Genomic DNA, 24,738 nt, shown 5'->3' on the forward strand with positions numbered 1-24,738 from the left:
GCTGGTTCAACATTCAAAATCAATTAATGTGATCCATCGCATCAACAGGCTAAAGAAGAAAAATCACGTGAACATGTCAACAGAAAGCTGCAGAAAAAGCATCTGGCAGAAATCCAATGCCCATTCATGATAAAAACTCCAACAAACTAGAAATAGAGGGGAACTGCCTCAACTTCATAAAGAACATCTACAAAAAACCTACAGCTGGCATCACTCATAATGGTGAGAAACTCAAAGTCTTCCTGCTAGGATTATAAACAAGGCTGGGACATCCCAGTTCACCACTGATCTTAAACACTGTACTGGAAGTCCTAGCTAATGCAACAAGACAAGAAAAAGAAATAGAAGGTATACTGATTGGGAAGGAAGTTAAAACTGTCTTTGTTTGCAGACTACATGATTGTCTTTACAGAAAATTAAAGAGAAATGACAAAAAACCTCCTGGAACTAATAAGAGATTATAACAAAGTTGTAAGACATAAGGTTAATATACAAAAGCCAATTGTTTTCCTATATACCAGCAATAAGGTAGAATTTGAAATTAAAAACTTTACCATTTACACTAGCACCCCAAAAAGAGAAATACTTAGGTATAAATCTAACAAAATATGTACAAGATCTATATGAAGAAAACAACAAAACTCTGATGAAAGATATCAAAGAACTTTAAAAATGGAGAGATATCCCATGTTGTTAGATAGAAATATTCAATATTTTCAGAGACTCAGATCTTCCCCATGACCAAAATAGCTAACTCAATATTGAAGGAGAAGACTGAAGTTGGAGGACTGATACTGACTTCAACATTTACTATTTTAAAGCTACAATAATGAAGACAATGTGGTATTGGTGAAAGAATAGACAAGTAGACCAGTGGAACAGAACAGAAAGCCCAGAAACAGACCCACACAAATATAGTCAATTCATCTTTGACAAAGGAGCAAAGGCACTAAAATGAAGCAAAGAGCATCTTTTCAACAAGTGATGCTGGAACCAACTGGACATTCACATACAAAAAAATGAATCTAGACATAGACCTTACACCCTTCACAAAAATTAACTTAAAATACATCAGAGACCTATATGTAAAATACAAAATTATAATTCCTAGAAGTTAACATAGGAGAAAACTTAGTTGACTTTGGCTATGGCAGTCTTTTTAGGTACAACACCAAAGGCACAATCCATGACAGAAATAAATTTTGCTCCATGAAAGACAATGTCAAAAGAATGAAAAGACAAGCCACAGACTGGGAGAAAATATTTGCAAAAGACACACCTGATAAAAGACTATTATCCAAAATACACGAAGAACTCTCAAAACTCAACAATAAGAAAACAACCCAATTAAAAAATAGCAGAAGACCTGAACAGACACCTCATCAAAGAAGATATGCAGATGACAAATAAGTACATGAAAAGATGTTGTACATGGCATGTCTTTAGAGAATTACAAATTAAAACAAGATACCATCACACACCTATCAGAATGACCAAAATCCAAAACACAGGGAATACTAAAGGCTGACGAGGATGTAGAGAAACAGGAACTTTCAATCAATGCTGGTGGGAATGCAAAATAGTACAGACATTCTACAGATTAACAGTTTCTTACAAAACCAAACATACTCTTGCCACATGATCTAGTAATCACATTCCTTGGTAATTAACCAAAGGAGTTGAAGACTTATGGCCACACAAAAGCCTACACATGATGCTTATAAAGCAGCTTTATTCATAATTGCCAAAATTTGGAAGCAACCAAGAAGTAGATATAATGAATAAACTGTGGTACCTCCAGACAATGGACTAAAAAGTGCTAAAAAGATATGAGACATAAAGCCATGAAAAGACAGGGAAGAAACTTAAATGCATATTTCTTTTTTTTTTTTTTTGAGACAGAGTCCTGCTCTGTCGCCCGGGCTGGAGTGCAGTGGCGTGATCTCGGCTCACTGCAAGCTCCGCCTCCCGGGTTCACACCATTCTCCTGCCTCAGCCTCCTGAGTAGCTAGGACTACAGGCGCCCGCCACCACGCCCGGCTAATTTTTTTGTATTTTTGATAGAGACGGGGTTTCACTGTGTTAGCCAGGATGGTCTCGACCTCCTGACCTCGTGATCCACCTGCCTTGGCCTCCCAAAGTGCTGGGATTACAGATTACAGGCGTGAGCCACCGCGCCCGGCCTTAAATGCATATTTCTAAGTGAAAGAAGTCAATCTGAAAATGCTACATACTTTATAATTCCAAATATATGACGTTCTGGAAAAGGTAAATATATAGATAGTAAAAAAGACCAGTGATCGCCAGGGGTTAGAGGAGAGGGAGGGATGAATAAGCAAAGCACAGAGGATTTTTAGGGCAGTGAAATTATTCTTCATGAATCTACAATGGCAAATATAAGTCATTATACATTTGTCAAAACCCACAGAATGCACAACACCAACAGTGAACCCTGATGTAAACTATGGACTCCGGGTAAGAATTATGTGTCAATGTAGGTTCATCAATTATAAGAAATGTACCAATATGGTGTGAGACATGGATGGTGGGACAGGTTGTGCATGTGTGGAGAATGGGAGTGGGGAGGGATCTGCAAACCCTCTGTAATTTCCGCTTAATTTTGCATGTACCTCAAACTGCTCTAAAAAATAGTTTATTAATTAAAATAAAGATTTGCTGAAATAAATATAAATGTTTCAGTTCTAACTACCCCAAGCCCCTTCTATACCATGTACCTAATATTGTTGGGCATTCATATGAATTCATATGATTGTTTTCAGCTTGCTCAAAGAAAATCTTTAAGAATGTCTACCCCTACTTTTTGAATACAGTCTGTTTTAATCTATATTACAAAAATGCACATATATTTTTAAACAAATGAAAAACAGTCCTAGGAGGTAAGTGGCTTTTATCTAATAGAAGTAGCTCTAGTAGGTGACTGGAATTTTTATCTCTTGGTGTTTTATGGAAAGAGGAGGGAAAATTCCATAAGATTTAAAACTAGAAAAACATTTTTTTCTAGTTTTAATATTTAAATAAATATTTAAATTAATATTTGAGAAAAATCTGAACAAGAATTCAATTTGCAAATAACAAAAGACCATAAACAGGCACTGATGAGGTTTTTCTAAGAAACAAATTACACCAATGTAATGTGATTTTTTTTTTTTTTTTTTGGTAAAACAAGACATAAGTCTTACGGATTACAGTAAACCAAAAGACTTACCTGGACATACATTAGATCTTTTTAAACATTCTTATTAGTAAGAAACAAGTGACTGGAATTATATTTTCGGGATAGACTCAAACTTAAAAGGTTGCTTTTAAGTTTCTGGGGAGGGTACCCACATCAGATTAAACAAGAGAAGATTCACCCAAGATGCAGAGGGAGATATTTCAAGCATTATGTGGTCAGAGCTATTTAATGTTTTTGTGAACAACCAAATAAGAAGAGAAAAAGAAAAACTTCAGCAGAATGAGCAACTGGGCAAGGTTAAAAAGAAAACTGAACCTAATTATCTGGCTTACCAATATATAGATACTAAAAAGATGATTATAAGCTTGAGCAATGAAAGGAAAATGGGAACCGTTAAGGCCTAAAACATTCAAGGGTGGTCAATGGCTACATAATGAATCTAAGTTGGCAATGTCTAAAATTGAAAATTTACTGAGATTAATGCAATAATAATTAAAAAACAGACTTTTGGCAAAATGGCACACTGAGCTGAAGTAAATGGCTCTTTTTCTCCCACTACAAATACACAGAAATGCTGGATAAAACATAAAAATGCTTTTAAAATACATAGGCTTGAAAAAAAATTAAAGAAAAGAAATCCCTAGGTACCTGAAATGAAAGAAACATCAAAATCAAAGCTAGAACAGTAAGTGGGAATTGAGACCATGGTGGCCTACAGGGGTTTCAAACTCCTGTACAGGCCCTAAACTGCGAGGAGGAAGCATTAATACTCACATGGAGACTGCAAATGTAGCTTCAGGCAGGTAGAAGGTGGGGAGTTAGCACTGAGACCCTTGCATAAAGCCCAGAGCCTCAAATGCTGATCCTTCCTTGATATGCAGTCTCAAAAATCTGCTCACTGGCTCAGGGAAACAGCAATAAAAGTTGCTTATTATCTAGGCCATCAGCAGGAAAAAAGGTAAAATGCATGTCTATGCCATACAGAGGTATAGCATCCAAATTTATACTCTGTATCATACAGGAATCTCAAGTCAAGAAATTAACATAAAAACTGGTCTCTAGCATGCAGCAGAAAAAACACAGGGACTCACATAGAGAAAAAGAAAAACACAGAAAAAGGCAGGGCGCGGTGGCTCACGCCTGTAATCCCAGCACTTTGGGAGGCCGAGGCGGGCAGATCACGAGGTCAGGAGATCGAGACCATCCTGGCTAACACGATGAAACCCCGTCTCTACTAAAAATACAAAAAATGACAACAACAACAACAACAACGACACAGAAAAGAAGCTCATAATTACAAACCATATGAGGAAGACCTGGATGTGAAAAGTAAATCTATAAAAGCTAATAGCAGAAAATGTCAGAGGGGACCTTTGAAACAGGTAAGGCAAAGACTTCTGAAACAATGCCCCGAAAGCTGAAAAAAGAAAATAAATTTGACTGTATAGGTATTAAAGGTTTCTGTCAAAGGATACTAGAGACAGATGGACAAATGACAGAAATGGCAGATATTTGCAAAGTTTAAAGGCAACAAGGAATTGATATCTAGAATATATAAGAAATTCCTGGCTGGGCACAGTGGCTCACGCCTGTAATCCCAGCACTTTGGGAGGCCGAGGCAGGTGGATCACTCGAGGTCAGGAGTTCGAGACCAGCCAGCCAACACGGCGAAACCCCGTCTCTACTAAAAATATAAAAACTAGCTGGCGTGGTGGGGGGGTGCCTGTAATCCCAGCTACTCAGGAGGCTGAGGCAGGAGAATTGCTTGAACCCAGGAGACGGAGGTTGCAGTGAGCTGACACGGTGTTACTGCACTCCAGCCTCAGCAACAGAGTGAGACTCTGTCCCAAAAAAAAAAACAAAGAACTTACAGGACTACAAAATTAAGTCACTGAAATCCATCAATGGATGAATAGATTAGATGAAGCTAAAGAAAAAATGTGTGATTAGGAAGAAAAGTCTGAGAAAACTGCTTATAAGGTAGTAGTTAAAAAGAAAATATGAAAAAGAGGTTAAGGGACATAGAAGATAAATGAGAGAGCCAAACATGCATCTAATAGGTGTTCCAGCTGGAGACACTGGAGAACATGTGGGAGAAGCAATTTGAAGACATATCTAGGAATTTTCTAGAATTAAAGAATGAGTTTTAAGAATAAAAGCTTCAAAATATCAACACAGAAAAAGATATTTAAGCAAACAAGAGAAAACACATTATTTACAAAAGAATGACAACTAGGCTGATACAGACTTCTCATTAATAATAATAGATGTAAAAAGAAAATGGAGCAACAGCTTTCAAATATTAAGGAAAACACCAATCAACCAAGTATTTATATGATAAACTATCAGGTCAGGCTGACTTTATAAACAAACATAAAAGACTCAGAGACTGTCACTGAAAGAATTACTATAAGAAGGAAACTGAACCAGAAAGAAGGGATAAATATGCTAAGAAAAAAATAGCAAGCAGCAAACAAAAGAATTATCAAACATCATCTCCACTAAAATAATTAAAATCAGAAAGACTGATAACACCAAATGTTGGTGAGAACGTTGAGTGACCAGAACTCTCATACACTGTTGGTGGAAGTGTAAAATGGTACACCTACTTGAAGAACAGATTGGCAATTTCTTATAATGAAGACTGAACTATTATACATGCAATAACACACATAAAATTTTAAAAACATGTTATGTCAAAGAAGCCAGAAACAAAAGAGTACATACTATATGATCCAACTTATAGAAAGTAGAAATACAGGCAAAACTAATCTACCATGATAAAAATCAGACAGTGGTTCTAGAGGTGGTGTGAGTAGTAAAAACATTAAATGTAAAGAGACACCAAGAAACTTTCCATGAGAATGGAAAAATGTTCTACATCTTAATTTGGGTCATGGTTACAAGAGTAGATATTTGTCAAAACTCTTCAAATAGAACACAAGATTATTGTAATGTATGTTAATTATATCTCAATTTAAAAATTACTTAATATGTTAATATATCTAAAATGCACCAACATCTAAAAATGAGTATGGGAAGGGGAGATTAAAAACAAAGTAGAATAATGACAATCATAGTAGCTACCACATAATGAGTGCTTACTATGTGCCAGGCACTGTTCTAAATGCTTTGCGTATATTAACTCATTTAATCCTTTCAACAACCCTATGAAGTGGGTACTCATCATCTCCATTTTATAGGTAAGAAAATTATAGCACAGAGCCGGGCACGGTGGCTCACGCCTTAATCCCACCACTTTGGGAGGCCGAGGTGGGCAGATCACGAGGTCAGGAGATCAAGACCATCCTGGCTAACACGGTGAAACCCCGTCTCTACTAAAAATATAAAAAATTAGCCAGACGTGGTAGCAGGCGCCTGTAGTCCCAGCTACTCAGGAGGCTGAGACAGGAGAAAGGCGTGAACCCAGGAGGCGGAGCTTGCAGTGAACCAAGATGGCACCACTGCACTCCAGCCTAAGTGACAGAGCGAGACTCCGTCTCAAAAAAAAAAAAAGAAAATTATAGCACAGAGAGGTTACATAACTCACTCAGGGCCACACGGCTAGTATGTGGCAGTGTGGGGTTCAAAACTGGGCAGTCTGACACGGAGTTCTGTACTGTTAAACACTGTAATCCACTGTCTCTCTGAAATTAAAAATCAACAACAACACAAAAAGTGAGAGAAACTAAAGTTAGGGTGTTCTAAGAGTCAAGGACGAGAAAATAACACCTTTAGCCTCTATTAAGTAAACTATGTACGTTTATGTACAAAGATACAAGGGAATAGAAACTGAATATTTACAAACAAGAGGTATAAAAGAGAATAAAGAAAATGTGATTAATCCAGTAGAAGGTGGGAAAGGGGAAGAAGGAAGGCAAGAAAAGTACGGTAAACAAAAAACAAATTAAGATGGCTGGGCACGCTGACTCACGCCTGTTAATCCCAGCACTTTGAGAGGCCGAGGCGGGAGGATCACTTGAGATCAGGAGTTTGAGACCAGCCTTTTAATAAGAGACTTTAATATTTATTTATTATGATGAGTAATATATTTGGACTTATTTCTACCATCTTAATTAGCTTTCTTTCTTTTCTTTTCTTTTTTTTTTTTTTTTGAGACAGAGTCTCGCTCTGTTGACCAGGCTGGAGTGCAGTGGCGCGATCTCAGCTCACTGCAACCTCCGCTTCCCGGGTTCAAGCTATCTTCCTGCCTCAGCTGCCCGAGTAGCTGGGACTACAGGCGCGTGCCACCATGCCCAGCTAATTTTTGTATCTTTAGTAGAGACGGGGTTTCACCACGTTGGCCAGGATGGTCTCGATCTCTTGACCTCGTTATCTGCCCACCTTGGCCTCCTAAAACTGTATTTCTTAAAAGCCAGCTCTATGTTGCTTGTTAGTGTGTGGGTGTATTTACACTTAAAACAGTGCCTAGCATATTGTTAAGCACTGTATGTGTTAGCTCTTATTATTGGCTCCGAGAAAGGCTATGAAATCATCCTCATTAAACAGTTTTGAAACTAGCCATCTGACTTGATAGCTTAAGTATTTATCTGTAAATAAACAATTAAACTAGAATCTGTACATACCACTTTCAGGAACACAATTCTGTTATTAAATAAATATATATAATCATGAGGGATACACTAGTGATTTGGGGGCTATGGAAATACACTATACAGGCTAAACTATATTTTGCTCATGTCCCAACTGAAATGTAAAAGTCTCTAATATATATTTTACTGTTTCTGCCTAACTTTCTTTGCAAGGAAGTAAATGGAGGAGACAGAATATAGCACTAGATGTCATGTGGTGAAAGGGCACTTTCCGGAGGTAAGAAAGCATAGTGGAACACTGCATGTTGGAATCTCGAAGTCCTGTAGACTCAGGTATAGAGGGAACCTAAATTATGTTATTAAGTACTTAACTGAATTGCTAGGCTCGAAAAAATTGTCAAAGGTCCCATGGGAAGAACGTTTAAGCAACAGAAGAGTACCAGAAAGATGAATGTTCCTCAAAGGAACAATATTAAAGCCTCAAGAAAAGACTATACTGATATAGAATAAAGATACTTAGAAAGAGGAAACTTAATTGGCTGAACCAAGTGCCGCATAATGACTCAAAACACAAATGGGAATTCAACACAAAGTAGAAACTAGGCCAGCTTTCCAAAAGGAGCACAAAGAATATTTATTCATTTAAATTTTTATTCTGTCTACTTCCAAAAAGGATTTGAAAGTTTGAGGGCTGGGCGTGGTGGCTCACGCCTGTAATCCCAGCACTTTGGGAGGCTGTGGTGGGCGGATCACTTGAGCCCAGGAGTTTAAGACCAGCTTGGGCAACACGGCAAAACCCCATCTCTAAAGAACACAAAAAAAAACTAGCCAGGTGTAGTGGCATATGACTGTAGTCCCAGCTACTCAGGAGGCTGAGGTGGGGGATCACTTGAACCTGGGCGGCAGAGGTTGTAGTGAGCTGAGATCACGCCATTGCACTCCAGGCTGACAGAGTAAGACTGTCTCAAAAGAAAGTTTGAGGATCCTCTAAGTTATAAGGAAACAACAGTCATACACAGGAGAAAAACCAGAAAAAGTACAAGTGAGAACTAAGTTTGTACAAAACATGGAATCCCTTTAATGAATAGGGAGGAAAATAATACTAAATATTTACAGTCTCAATCTACGTTGCTTAAATCAATAAAGTGGATGTTCTGTAATCCGCAATTGCTGGCAAGTTCCCTAACAAGACAAAAGCCTTTGCCGCTACTACTAGAGGGTAAGGGGCTCTCTTCTGTGCCTCAGGGAACTGGACCTGATATTCTCCAATTTATTGTACTAATTTTCCCCTAAGTCTTCAGCCAGCAATACACACATGTCCTCATACCAATCAGTGGTAACATACATAAATAATTAACTATTTGTGGGTCAACTGCCCACCATTTACTCAGTACCTTGCTAGGTGCTGTGTGGGAGCAAAAGGAAAGGTAAGTAAAACAAGATCCTTGTCCACAGGGAGATGGTAATCCAATCCTGAATCCAACACTGGAATGATTGAAAAGAGAACTCTTAAAAGAACTCAATCCACAAGAGACAAGAAGAGGGAAAGGAAGAAAAGGAGAGAAGAAAAAAACAGATTAATCCCAGTGAGTGGCAAGGGAAGGACTAGGGCTGGTAATTTCAAGGTTCAATTTCAACAGACAAGGTGAAAAGAAAAAGAATTGCAGACAAAGGAAGAAACATGAACCCAGACCTAAAGAGACATACTTGGCACATACGCTGGAAATAACATATGCTTGCAGGCAACTGGCACCGCACCTGGCTTTGGAAAGGCACCTGATAAGTAACTGCTATCACTGTTATGGACACTGGGATGGCCAGAGGTAGATCTCCAAAAACACCCATGTAAGAGGAAGTATGGAGCATGAGTCCAGACAATAGCAGAGGAACTTAAATGCCTGCTTTCTGAGAAAGGCACACTGAACTAGGAACAGCATAATTAAAGCAGAGCTTTGCTAGTGACCAGCAGAATGGACTAATAAGGGAAACACATTAGCACTAGGAAGGAGTAACAGGCTTCCTATATATATTGCCTCCCAATAAACAGTTTGAGGTTCATGAAGCAAAAGCTAGACCCACCTCTGCCTGGATTTCCATATTTCAATATCCAAGAGAGAAAAGTCATTCTAATTCTTGATCAAGGTCTTCGATTCTGTCTCCCCTAACAATTCTGCACCCTCCTATGGGCAGACCTATCCCGTGGTCTGAGACATCTTTTTGGGTGTTCCAGCTTGATGCAACCTTACCTGTTTGTTTTTTTTTTATTGTTGGTACTGGTAATCCCTATCTTCTGAATAAAATCTTGACTTCTCTTTTGAGGCCTGGGCTCTGCTGGAACCAGAAAGCTGAAAGGGACCTTGGAGAGCCCTATTCATTGCTTTCACCGAACAGAAGTTCATTACTTTATCTATCACATACTCTTGTCGCATGACCAAATGACCTTAGTCCAATCTCCTTCCTTTTTAAAGGAGGAAACTAAGGTCCTGAGAGGCTGAGATGCTCTCTGATCCTAGTCTGTTTTAACCTCATGGCTACTTAGTAGCTCACAAACAACCAGAGTCAGGTGAAATAACAGGCACTCTCAACATAATTAGAGCAAAGATCACACATTCAGAAACAAGAAATGGGGGGTTTGCTAAACACAAAAAGATGACTTAAAATGTAAGGTATCTAAGGGATGAGCTAAGTTAAAAGAGAACTCCTAGCAATTATTTCTGAGGATGCAAGGAGGATTGGTAAGGTTAGGAAAGGGTGACTGTAGCTTTTAGTAGGCCCAGATTTCTCAAGTTCAAAAGCTGCTGTAATTTGGTCTGTTCTCTTGTACCGAGGGCCTGAAAGGCAACAATGTGGAGTGTAAGAGATGCAGATTTCTGTATTTCACACTCCTGGGTTCATGATAGTATCTCTCACATGTATCATCATTGTTTCAAATGCTTTCACTGTCATCATGATTCCTTCCCAAACGCTAGTGTGCTTCGGTTCCACTCCCCAAGATTTGGAGCGATATTCGAATGGCCTGTATGCCTTCCTAAGGTACATTCTATTCTAGTCATTGGGAAATCCAGGCAGCCAGGACAGCTCTGAAGAATGCCAGCACTGAAGATTCTAAAGGGTGTGAATCAGGCATAAAATTCACCTTTGGGGATTTGGGAGGCTGTCTAGTGAGCTCTGTTGTAGATATCAAGTAGGGATGATGCTAATAACACTTTGCTTATATACTGGGATTTACAGCTCATAATCCCACTTATCCTCGTTTTACAGATGAGGACTAAGGCTCCGAGATGTTAACTGCCTTGTTAAGGGCCACAGAGCTAATAAATGGCAAAATCCACACTCGAACTCAGGTTCAATTCCTAAGACATGGTTCCTTCCTCTATAATGCCAAGGCCTCACTGAACGCTAAGATTTAGCTACCACTTTTGCAGATAATTTCTCCCTTCTAAGAGCTTACAAGCCATTAAGAGTATAGCTGTCAACGCTTGGTTACTTAAAATGAGCAGTTACAGTCTCATCCTGAGGGAACTGGTCAGTGAGCCAAACACATCCACTGCCCCATCCGCTCAGGAGACCATGTTTTTCTCAATCACCAATTCACATCGCATGGCTGGGTCAGCCCTAATGATATCCTGCACTCTCTTTTCATATTCTAAATAATACTAGAATATTATTTATCAAATAACCACTAATAGCTACTGATATTTAAGTACCTTACTATGTTTCTAAGCTCTTTCTCCATATCACCTCCTTTAATACTAACAAGCCAGCAAGACAGTTAAACCCAATTTACAAATAAGCCCCTGATAGTGAAGTTAAGTAACAGACCCGAGGACATATAGCAAATCAGTAGAGGAACAGAAATTTTCATACAGTCAGTCTGACCCGAAAGCTCATGCCCTTTATCCACTAGAACAGTTTCTCACACTTTAATGTGCATAAGAATCACCTGCGGATCTTGCTAATGAAAAGATTCTGATTCAGAAGTTTTGGGTGGGGCCTCAGACTCTTCATTTTTAATACGCTCCGGGTGACCTAGCTGCTGTTGGTCCAAGGAACCATCTCTGAGTAGCAAAGTGCTGTACAACAATACCTAATCTAAAATCACATCTAATTATTATCAAATATGTTTTAAGCAACACTTCACCTCTAGAAAGTCACAAGTCACCCTCAAATCCCTCTTTTGCACCTGCCCTTGGCTCCAGACAGAAAAACAATGTCCAAAGTATCTCTGGGAATAAATCCATATGACATGGAGGATCCTAACAACCAGGCCTTAGGCAAATAGCTCTGTGGCCTCCTGGTACCAACCCAAACTCTTCTGGAATGCATTCCAGCAGCCTATCTTCTAGGGCCCCAGGCTTTAGCCAGTTGCTGCCAAAGTAACTAGACCTAACAGGATCCTGTGCCAGGACACACTGCTCCTGATCTAGGAAATGGTCAACCAGACCTAGTTAAGCCTCGAAGGACCTAGAATGGTACAGCCAGCCAATAAATATATGCTGAACTGAACACAGTGAAGATATCTTGGCTCATGACACAATATATGACCTACTGTGACATTTCCTTTCTAGCCATTATGCCATCTGTCGTCTCTCACAGAATCAAACACCTCTACTTCTCTCCCATAGCCTCCTACTCAGATCCCCTGAAAGCTGTATTCAACAGCATTTCAAGGTTAGTATTCTCTTTTGTGGTGTAAAGTCTAAAATTAAAGCTCAATATGAGGCTGGACACAGTGGCTCACACCTGTAATCCCAACACTTTGGGAGGCCGAGGCAGGAGGATCACTTGAGTTCAGGAGTTCAAGACCAGTCTGGGCAACATGGCAAGACCCCCGTCTCTACAAGAAACACAAAAAATTAGCCAGGTGTGGTGGCCTGCGCCTATAGTCCCGGCTACTTGGGAGGCTGAGGTGGAAGGATCACTTGAGCCCAGGAGGTTGAGGCTTCAGTGAGCCATGTTTGTACCAGTGTACTCTAGACTCCAGCCTGGGCAACACAGCAAGACTCTGAAAAAAAAAAAAAAAGCAGCTCAGTTACATGCTTACTTGACATCTAGTACAATCTCAAGGGCCTCAAAAGGCCTACCACAAGTACCCCTCCCCATTGTGCTCCACGGATAAGGTCCCCTGCCCAAACAATCCTCCTTACTAAGGGGACCAGGTACAGCTCTTGCTTATTCTTGAGAAGTGAGTGGGTTACAGTTCCCAGCCAGCCCCTGGAATTATTCAAACAAGCCAATCATATCCTCTGGCCAGAACCAGGGGGCACCATCCGCTCTTGACACTACAAAGGCTGCTTCCCACAGCCCCTCGCCGGTGGCTTACTCTGCTCTCGAGTGCAGCTCCCGTGTGGGCCTACGTGGTGTGTGGTATCGCAGCTTCCAGGCTGTGAGTATATGTGACTACAGCTGTCAAGCTCATCTGTCCACTGTCAGGTGTCATGTGTTCAGCATCCCCATAACCCTACAGTGGAAATCCCTCTCTCTTCGGATGGGGTGAATAGGAGGTGATTAAAACATCTTTTTTGCCCAATCCACTGGTCTCTGCCCTTTTCCATATCCTTGAGGCTCTCAAATGCCTTTGTCAAGGTCATCAACTGCTCTATCACGGTAATAATGTCTGGCATTGTGCTAAGCACGTTCCACACACTTTCTCATTTAATTCCCCTAACATCTCAATGAGGTAGATACCATTATATCCCTATTTTATAGATGAGGAAACTAATGTCAAGCAAGGTTATATAACCCACAAGACCACACAGCTAATAAGTTTGAGCAGAGCCCAAATGCAGATGTGCCTGGCTCCGTGTTCTTAACTACTACTTTAATCTCTCTGGCTGACAGTATTTCTGGGCTCACTGCCATCATTCCCCAATCCCTCACAGGCAGAGATGGGCTGCTGGGTGGCCTGGCAGGAGTGCCTGCATTTGAGGCTCCTTGTTTTTTCTGCTGGTCTCTGCTAAAGGATGGATGGTGATATGTTATCTGGGAAACAGTGCTATTGGAATAGGCCAGCTGGCTGGCTGCCAGAAGACTTTCCAAGATGGCTTCAACTTAATTTACCAAAAGGTCTAGTTTGGTTGTCAACCTTGCTGATACAGAAATTTTAACCTGTCAAAGTCTTAAAGTTAACTGGACTTGAGGAGGTTGGATAACACTATCTAGACACAGAAGAAGCACAAATCAGAAAGGCAATTCATTAATTCACAAGGAGAAATATAGCTATTCTTTGCAGTTATCTGTGAAAAAATTCAAATGGCAAGGTCAAATAACATCAGAAAGTCTCTTCAGAATCATAGAAGACAGCAAAGGAAGTTAGGTGTATGCAACCAACATTTAGTGGAAGCCTGGTGCCTCTGTCTTTACCATTAAAGTAAATGTCTTGCCCCACAACCCGGCAGGTGGAGTCTGAGGGCCAACTACACGGCACGGGCACTGCCAACTGACATTCTGTGATGTCTCGTCTATTACGGGGTTCCTAGACTCTTCTGTGGCTCCAGTTTCTATTGATGTAGTTGCATTGCTTTGTCTTTGAGATAACTTTTGGCAGGTATCTAATAATCATGACCATGTGCTAATTTTTCAGTCTCTTTCTCTCAGAGTACCCTCCTACTGGCCCTGACCATAGGCTTTTCTTTTGGCGCTCGGGACATCTGTCTATACCAGATCAGAACTACTCCTCCTTCAAGAAGCCGAAGCCCAATGAAGCTCCCAGCTCACTTCAGATTTATCCCCCTTCTAGCTTCCTTCTGGGCCATCTGCCATACACTGGCTGTGGCAGACTCATTCCTTGTTCCCTTTCTCTGTTCCCCCACCCACTCCTTTCTCCCACACACTTCATTCACTTGTTACTACTCTCCCTTCCTTCATGCCACTTAAAACTTTATAAAAAACTTATCGATACCAAATGTACATGAAATGATTCCTTATCAGAAGGATAACAGTCAGAATTATGCAACTAGAATTATCCTCAGAGATTATGTAATTCAGCCCTATTATTTTACAGATGAAAGAATTGATAGAAATCAAGTGACCTGCTCAAGTCATAAATCTATAACAGGCAACAGCAGGGCCAGAACCAGGATCCAGGTTTCTGAGCTTTTAAGCCAGTATTTGAACCAAGATACCAAACTCCTAAGTACACACAACAGGGCTTCAGTGGGGAGGGCTTCCACGCATCTCACATGCTGCTGAAGCACTAGGCTGGTTATACAGCCTGTTTATCATTTTTTTCTTCGAATGTTGATTAAAATTCAACCACTGATGGCTCTTTCAGCAAAAAAATAACTATCTTTAAGTCATAAAACTGCCCAAAATATATGCAAACATATGATTGCAAATTTCCCAATCCACTGCCACTAGAACTATAAGGTGGGGCCAGGCACACTGGCTCACACCTGTAATAGCAGCACTTTGGGAGGCCAAGGCAGGCGGTCACTTAAGGTCAGGAGTTCAAAGCCAGCCTGACCAACATGGTGAAACCCCGTCTCTACTAAAAATACAAAAATTAGTCGGGCGTGGTAGCTACTCAGGAGGCTGAGGCAGGAAAATTGCCTGAAGCCAGGAGGCGGAGGTTTCAGTGACCCAAGATCGCACCACTGCACTCCAGCCTGGGTGACAGAGTAAGACTCCGTCTCATAAAAACAAACAAACAAACAAAAAAAACAAAAAAACCCTATCAGGTGGATTTGTGACTTGACCTCAAAAACATTTAGGTGACTATTAACATAATATAGCTGGGTGCAATGGCATGTACCTGTAGTCACAGCTCCTCAGGAGGCTGGCGCAAGAGAATGGCTTGAGGCCAGGAGGCCAAGGCTGTAGTGCTCTTTGATCACACCTGCGAACAGACACCACACTCTATCCTGGGCAACATAGTGAGACTGTGTCTCTTAAAAAAAAAGAAGTAATACATTAATGAAAACATAACTGGAAGAGGCTTTTCTGTGCATAAAGGAAACAGAAGAAATTCACAAATGATCAATAGATTTGACTACATAAAAATGTAAGCTTTAAAACAAAACACCATCAACAAAATTAAAACATAAATGATAAACCAGTGAACACTTCATGGCATGTAAGAAGTGACAACCAGGCACAGTGGCTCAATGCCTATAATCCCAGCATTTTGGGAGGCCAAGGCAGGAGGATCCCTTGAGACAAGGAATTCAAGACTAGCCTGGGCAACATAGTGACACTTCATCTCTAAAAAAAATACCAAAAAATTAGCCAAGTGTGGTGGAGTACACCTGTAGTCCTCGCTGTTCAGGTAGCTGAGGTGGGGACATGACTCGAGCCTAGGCAGTCAAGGCTATAGTGAGCTATGATTGTGCCACTGTATTCCAGCCTGAGTGATAGAGCAAGACCCTGTCCCTACTAAACAAACCAAAAAAGAAAGATTATACAAATCAATAAGGAAACGCCAAGCATGGCAGCCCATGCCTATAATCCCAACATTTTGGGAGGCCAAGGCAGGAGGATTACTTGAGCCCAGGAGTTCGAGATCAGCTTAAGCAACAGAGCGAGACCCCATTTCTACAAAAACTAAAAAAAAAAAAAAAAAAAAAAAAAAAAGCCAGGCATAGTGACACATGCTTATACTCCCAGCTAGGTGGAAGGCTGAGGGAGGAGGATCACTTGAGCCCAGGAGTTTCAAGCTGCAGTGAGCCATGATTGTGTCACTGCACTCCAGCATACGCAACAGAGCAACATCCTGTCTCCAAAAAAAAAAAAAAAAAAAAAGGAAACATTAACATTTTAAATTTTAAAAAGAAAAATATAGATAATTCACAAAAAATTAAAAGTCAATAAACTGATTAAAAATTCAGCCTGGTGAATAATTAAAGAAACACAAATCAAAACATGGAATCAAAAGTTTTTCAGTGACAGTATTTAATTGGGAAATAGTGTTTTAGACCATGGACTCGGATTTGGCAGAACTAACTTGAACACTCACTCGGTGACCTTGGGCATACCACTTTAATCACTGTGAGCCTTAACATCCTTATAGTTTTAGTGTGAAGATGAAATGAGAGAATGCACCTGAATTGCTTTAGCAAAGTGACTGTCAACAGTAAATGCTCAATAAGTATTAGCTTCTTTTCTTTTTTTTTTTTTTTTGAGATGGGGTCTTGCTCTGTCACTCAGGCTGAAGTACAGTGGTGCGACCTTGGCTCACTGCAGCCTTGACCACCTGGGCTGAAGCAATCCTCCCGCATCAGCCTCTCAGGTAGCTAGGACTACAGGCATGAGCCACTACACCTGACTAATTTTTTGATTTGTAGACAGGGTCTCCCTATGTTGCCCAGGCTGCTCTCGAACTCCTGGGTTCAAGGGATCCTCCTGCCTTGGCTTCCCAAGGTGCTGGGATTACAGGCATAAGCTACTGTGCCCAGCCTGCTATTATTATCAGGAAAAACAAAAAAACAAAAAACAGGCCTCACACAGTGGCTCATGTCTGTAATCCCAGCACTTCGGGAGGCTGAGGTGGGAGGATCACTTGAGGTCAGGAGTTCAAGACCAGCCTGGCCAACATGGTGAAACCCTGTCTCTACTAAAAATACAAAAATTAGCCAGGTGTAGTGGTGCCCACCTGTGATCCCAGCTACTCAGGAGGCTCAGGTGGGAGAATTGCTTGAACCAGGGAGGCAGAGATTGCAGTGAGCAGAGATTGCGCCACTGCACTACAGCCTGGGTGACACAGCGAGACTCTGTCTCAAAAAACAAAAACAAAACTACTTGCACTAATAACATAGGAGAGGGAGCAATGGGCTAGGTACCCACGCAATGCTGATGGAAGTATAATCTGGTAAAACTTTTTAGGAAACAAGGCTGGTAAATAATCTGGGAGTAATCTGCTCATCTAAAGCTATAAAAATGTCCTTAGAGACTCGAGAATTTGCAGGGTGGGGAAAAGTATACTTTACTTGCACTGCTTGAATGTTTTACCAGAGTTACTTTACATACAAGCTGTATAATTCCAGATAAAAAAGAATGAGAAATCCATGATAGTAGCAGGAAAAAAAATGTTAATGTTTATGCCTTTTAGAATCACTTCTAGGAATCTATCAGAAATAATTAATTATATATGCAATGAAATATTTATGTACACTATATTCGCAGCAATAGTATTAATGGTTAAAAAAAAACCTGCAGACAAACTTAAATATACGAGGTTTTAAAGTAAATATGGCATACAGCCATATTATGGAATATTATGCAGCCATAAAATTAGGCTCTCTATATGACACTAAAAGAACATGTAATCCCCCAATAAATAAATAAATCGAATTTCATCATATTTTTCAATGTCTGTTTATCAAAGGACATCATCATGAAAGTAAAGAGACACTGCACAGAATGGGAACAAGTATTTTCAAATCACATATCTGATAAAGGTCTAGTATTCAGAATACATATAGTGTACCAGAATCTAGTATCCGGAACTCTTACAACTCAACAATAAAAGGACAAATAAGCCAATTTTAAAATGGGCAAAGGATTTGAATACACATCTCTCCAAAGACAGGCAAAGTGGCCAATAAGTACATGAACAGATGTTCATCATCAGTCATTAGTAAATGCAGATCAAAACTGTAGTGAGATACAACTTCACATAACACTAGGATGGGTATAATAAAATAAAACAGAAAACAGAAAATACAAGTGTTGCTGAGAATATGGAAAAACTGGAACCCTCATGGAATTGCTGGTGGGAACATAAGATGGTGCCACCCCTGTGGAAAACAGTCTGGCAGTTTCTCAAAGAGTTAAGCACAGAGACACCATATGACCCAGCAGTTCCACTCCTAGTATATATCTGAGACAAATGAAAACATGGATCCACTCAAAAACTTGTACATTAATGTTCATTGGAGCATTAAGCCTAACGGCCAAAAAATGCAAACAACCTAAATGTCCATCAACTTATGAATGGACAAACAAAATATTATATATGTAAACAATGGAATATTATTCATCCATAAAAAGGAGGTACTGATACATTCTACAACATGGATGAATCTTGAAAACATTATGCTAAGTAAAAGCCAGTTTAGCCAGACATAAAAGGCCACATATTGCTGTATATGATTCCATTCATATGAAATGTCCAGAATAAGCAAATCCATAGAGACAGAAAGTGGATTAGTGGTTACCAGACCCTTTGGGGAAGAGTAAATGGGGAGTGACTACTAACAGGTACGGGGGGGTTTCAGAGTGATAAAACACGTTCTGGAATTGGAAAGTGGTGATGGTTATAATGGTGGCAGCTGATCCAGTTGGCCTGCCATCATCCTGGCTGAAGCAAGGAGGCCTGGGCAGGGCTACATGTTCCACGGAGCAGGCAGGGGCACCACCCAAGTTGTGGCTGCAGATATAAGCCTCCTTGTGTTCTTGGGGAGCCAGAAGCAGGCAGAAGCCCTGCCCCCCATGGGGCAGCTGAAACCCCCCAAACCATGGCTGCAACTCAGGCATCCCTGCACTCTTGGGGGCCTGGGAAGGCCCCACCCTCACAGGCTCAGAAGTGCCTGCCCCCACTGTTTGGCTTCTCCCTGCTATCAGCACCCACTCCGATCTCAATCTGGAGCAAAGTTGGGCAGAGCCCAAGCACCATGAACAACAGCAGGCAGACAGAGTCCCAGGTAGAAGGGGGCAGGTCCCAGTAAGGTCCCTCCTTCAGGCCAGGGAGGGGCCTGAAGGCCGGGGGCCTGGCTGCCAGTCCCACTGACCAGAGTGGGAACTGGTGCCTTTTCCAGGCCCGCCCATGGCCACCCATGGGCCAACTGGCACATACCGCACTTCCTCCCCTCTGAGGCCCATAAAAGCCCCGGACTCAGCCACAGCTGAGCAGACATGGGATGACTAGCTGCAGAGAGGAGCTACCCTCTCTGCTGAGAACTTCAGAGACCTGCAGAGACTGCCAAATGACCTGCCCGCAGAGAGGAGTTACCCTCTCCAGGGCCTCCTCTTTGCTGAGAGCAGCTAGTCAACCAGCAAGCAGAGAGGAGCTACCCTCTCCAGGGCTTCCTCTCTACTGAGAGCTGAACACTCGACAGACAACCTGCCTGCCTACAGAGGGGAACTAACCATCGCAGGTCTCCTCTGAGCTGTTCTAACACTAAATAAATCTGCTCTTTGTTTTCTTCACCCGTCACTTGTCTGCATACCTGGATGCAGGACAAGAGGTTGGGCAAAGGCGCCAACAGCCAACAGAGGTTTCCAGGAAGAAAATCGACACCCTAAAGATCCCATAACAGTTACACAGATGTTTGAATTGTACACTTTAAAATGGTAAATTCTATGGTATGTAAATTACATATAAATACTTTTGTGGGGGAAAAAAAGGCACTTGAAGGTTTTTAATGACGTAGGAAAATGCTCTCGATATACTAAAAAGAAAACAACCAGCATGCAACTGAATACGTGTATAATTCCAATTTGGTTTAAAAATATGTGTGCATGCATATACATATTTGCATTTAAAAATATAGAAAATACAGAAAAATGCTAAGAGTGGTTATCCTAGGTACTGTCATTATGGCAGACTTATTTTCTTCTTCATATGTTATAAAATTTTCTATAGTAAACATGCATAAACCTTATAACAGGAAATTTAAGAATAAAATCCCAGACAGGTGGGGCTGGCTTTAAAGCTAGTGTCATTTCCAACGTACCATTCATTCATTCAACATTTATTTAGCTCCTACTATGTACCAAACACAGATATAAGACATAATCTCTGCCTGAAAGGAACTGACATAAGTCTAGGGTAGGGTTTGAACCCAAATCAATGGACTGGATAGGGGAAGAAGAGTCCAGAAGCTCTTTAAATTACTGCCCATGTAATGTTGCCCAACTACACCCTTTCTGGGGGAGAGGGCCCACAGCTTTCATGAGCAATGTAGCTTAGTGGTTAAAGGCCAGAGCTGGAGCCAGACTACCCAGGTGCGAATCTTGAATGTTCAATTACAAAGTGTGTGATCCTGGGCAAATTACCTAACCTATTAGGAGCTCTGTTTCCTCATCTACAAAATGCAGATAGTAATAGTACCTTTCTCATTGGGCTGCTGGAAGATTAAATGAGTTACACCTAAAGCACTGGCACCATAGGCCAGGGACGTAGCAAGCACTCAATAATTAGCTGCTAGCTGCCATGATCATGATCATTGCCCCACCACTATCATCTCACAGATTGTCAAGGAGATAGAGACATGGAGAAGATTAAGGACCACTAGAAAGGTTTGTTTTCAAAACTGGTAGGTAGCATCTGATTCCTGATGTGCCTATAATAACCATTCTTTTCAATTAATTTCTTTTTCCAGATTCTCTCCATTTCTAATGAAACTTCTTTTGAGGTGTTCTACAAAATACAATGAGGCAAAATATCAAAATGTTCAGCGTAACAAACTGCTTATGTCCTCTTATCTTCTGACTAATTCATAGAAACAAGCAATTTTCAAGACTGTTATAACAGAAGGAGGCTTTGAGAGATTTAGGTGCCTTTCCAGGCCATGCTGCTCTGATCCAGTAGTTCATCCAAGATAACTCTTTACAGACCAAACTGCAAAATCTCCTGAGCGACACATGTATCTAATGAGTGATTAGGGATTGTGACCACATTATACTTAAGGCCAACTTTTCCATCCTGCAGTCAGGAGTCTCAACAAGCAATTACCACTCCAATGCTTTCAAATCCAATCTCTTAGGTATCAAAAAGACCCTTTGCTTTGTCACTGGTACTGAAAAGCATTTTGCTCTGCCCTGAAAACACGGATGATACCTAAGTTTTCATCAGCTTGATTATAATACACTTTTCTTCATCAGGGAATAAATCTGGGTCACACATAAATACAGTACCAAATTCCAGAATTCACAGATGCCCATCTAATGTAAAAATTAAGGGGCCCTAGCAACTAAAGAATAACACACCAGGCACTGTGATGCCAGCGGCTATGTGCTCTACAGTAAAGGTGTGGCGCGCAGGCTCTAGAGAGAACCAGGAGCATGAATCCCAGCTCTGCCCCTCTTACCAGCTAAATTTTAGTCAAGTTGCTTAACTCTTGGCCTCAGTCTTCTCATATGTAAAATGGGGATAATATTAGTGCTTATTTCATGAGGTAGTTGTATGAATGAACTACTACATGTAAATGAGTCAATACACATAAACAGCAGTTCCTGTAACACTGTTAACGGTCACTAAATGTTAGGTGTTACTACCTTTGGAAAAGGAAGCATAAAATACACCTATCAAAGTATTTGCTTTTTATCATTCTGCTTCATCACTTTCAAGTTACATATGTATCTTCTATATATGTCAAATGTCACATAATTTTTTTAAAAGAAAAGAATTCATAGACAACTGCATTGCTCATTTCATACAGCTGGACTGGAATGAGACTAAGCCAGGAAAGAGAGAAAGTGGGGAGAGTCCAACTTCTCATAACAAGACGGCTGGGCTATAATCTGAGATTTCATACAAAACCTTAAACTCATTAAAAATTAGAAGATGCAAAGGACTTTGAAATCACCTGGCCCAATTCCCACATTTCATAGATGAGGAAACCACAGCCTTGAAATGTAAAGTGTTTTAAGATCTTCCAGTTCATTAATGACAGAAATGAGACTCTTCCCGTTACCTATGGCTTAGATATATATTCTAAGTGGAACGTAAAGAAGACAACATTTTGGAAAAGGGAAGAAGAATGCGTTTGAGAGGTTAACAATAATAGCTAACATTTATTAAGCATTTATTATATCTCAGGTATTGTGCCAAGCACTTTACATTGGTGGCCTTAAATAATTTTTGCAAAACCGGTGAGATAGTTACTATTATTAACCCCACTTTCAAATGAGGAAGTGGAGGCCTAGAGAGATTAAATGACCTGCCCCAAATCACAAAGCCAGTGAGTGGTAGAGTCAGTTAGTGAACTCATGCTGTCTGACTCTAGAGCCGAAACTTTGACCACTGAGTGATACCACCCAAACTTTAAAATTTAAAAAGCGGTGAAGTTCTTAACCTTAGATTCTTTCTCCTACTTTTTTGATAACTTCTCTGTTCAGAGGCATTACAAGGATACCCTGTTAATGAAATGGTTTTTAAATAAGAACAGATAATGGAGATGTAGAGCCTACGTATTCTGTGCAGGTGAGACACCGCACACACATTCCTCAACCCTCCCTGCCACTTCCTACTTGTTCAAGGCTGTGCACCTTGGTAACAGGGCAGCTGAAGGATGTGGGAGCCCATGTGGCCCCAGTGTGACCCCAAGGCTGTGTCCCAGCCCTATCAGCGAAAAAGATGTGCTTGTCAATCCAGCAGATTATCACTGAGCTCAGCCGAATGACCTTAACTGAGGCTTGGCACTACACAGAGAAGAAATTCAGCATAATCCCTGCTCTCAAGGAGCTTATGGCACAGCTGGGAAGAAGAGACCACTTTCAGCTTAAATCCTTCTTTTCTCACACTTTTGTAGTTAAGTACCAGAGCACTGAAGAGACTACAGACCCCCAACTTCCAGCAACACTGTCCTATCACACTACTCAGATCACTCAGCCTTCAGTACCCCTCTGTGTACATTTCACAGATCAACTCCTTTCTCGTCTCCTCCTAGTGTTATAGGCTTTTTCTTTTGTCTTTGAAGAAGTGGGAATTATTTTCATCTCACTATTTCCCTCTATCATCAGGGAGTATGTCAAGAGGGTTAACTTAAGGAGCTAACAAAAAAACGTAAAAGAGGATAACTTCTCTATTGCTGTTAATGTTGGGAAAGAGCCTATGGGATTCTATAGTATTTGCTCAAAAATGTTCAAAGGAATGTACGGAAATTTCATCCTCAACATTTTACTGTCCAGAACAAAAAAAAAAAAACAACGGAACTCTAGGGGCCAATTATTCTGCTGTCTTGGACTCTGACCTTAGCAAGTCTCCCTCTGGTTTTAACCTGACTACAACTGAGGAGAACTGACAGCAGAGTACCAACTGAATGAGCAGCTTGTGTCTAGAGTGGTCAAACTGAATGACTTCAGGCCTTCAGAGCAACATTCAAAAGTAACAAGTACCACGCCAAACTTATAGGCTAAATGATTAAGAGCAAGTTTCACTGTTATTTAATTTAAATGTATTGGTTCCCACTATGTTCACGACATCATACTAGGAGGTAAGTATTCAAAACAGTGGCAAGCCTTTGAAAACCAACCAATATCAGATTGTAGTAATACAACTAGAGAAATAGAAGACAGAGTGAGAAGAGCACATGAGAAGCAGTAAAGGGGGAAAGATGGGAGGGTTTACTGTCTGCAGTGAGTAGAGAAGGAAGTATCTGGGTGTGAATTCGTAGATGGGAAGACTACTATTAGAGTCTTCTATAATACTATACTAGTTTGAAGAGTGGCTCTTGACTCTCTCCTTTCCTTCTGCTCTTCCCTGGCCAGCTAGAGCCTAAAATTTGAAAAACAATTTTTAATAAGGAGCTATGAAGAGTTGGGTTCTAAATCTGACGTTAGCTTTGTAACCTTGAGTTACTTAACCTTTCAAAACCTGTTTTCTCAAGGGTAAAATGAAGTTAACAAGTATATGGGAGTTCATAATGCTACTCTCACTTTTATATTTGAAAATTTTCTTAATTTTTAGAAACGGCAGTAATAATACCTATTGCTTAGTTGTTGTGAGGGTTACATGAAACAATACTGTAGAATACCTAGTACACTGCCTGGTATTTTGTATGTGTTCAATAAATGGTAACTATTATTATCAACATGATGTGAAATGTCATATAATGTTAAGACAAGAATTATTATATTTTAATATCATGAAAATTTTAAAGTTCACCAGAACTTTTAAAAAAGTTTTGGAATGGAGGAAAGAGGAGAACCAAGTACTATGACCCAGTGAATCAATGGCTGCAGACTTAGAAACACAACAAGGATGACCTTTCCAAATAGAGTCTGACGGGCTCTCACTCTTTCACCCACCTTCATTCTCCCCTCACTACT

General features: G+C 40.5%; 1 protein-coding gene across 7 annotated transcripts in view; it reads right to left on the bottom strand.

The window, feature by feature from the left end:
• Positions 1-24,738, bottom strand: part of ZBTB40 (zinc finger and BTB domain containing 40) — an 80,028-nt gene that overhangs the window by 46,097 nt on the left and 9,193 nt on the right. Inside the window, exons 3-5 of one of the 7 annotated variants that reach the window (XM_063601624.1) lie at positions 24,123-24,184; positions 15,503-15,637; positions 12,493-12,754 (exon numbers count right to left, since the gene is read on the bottom strand). The exons of 3 other annotated variants lie outside the window; for them this stretch is intronic. The gene's annotated coding sequence lies outside the window, so the exon portion shown is untranslated. Of the gene's footprint in view, positions 1-12,492; positions 14,077-15,502; positions 15,638-24,122; positions 24,185-24,738 lie in introns of those variants that run through there. 3 more of the 7 variants (XM_055096784.2, XM_063601630.1, XM_055096788.2) reach the window with 3 other exon arrangements.

The sequence above is a fragment of the Pan paniscus genome, chromosome 1 (genome assembly GCF_029289425.2).
Source record: "Pan paniscus chromosome 1, NHGRI_mPanPan1-v2.0_pri, whole genome shotgun sequence".
In the NCBI taxonomy this organism is placed as follows: Eukaryota; Metazoa; Chordata; class Mammalia; order Primates; family Hominidae; genus Pan; species Pan paniscus.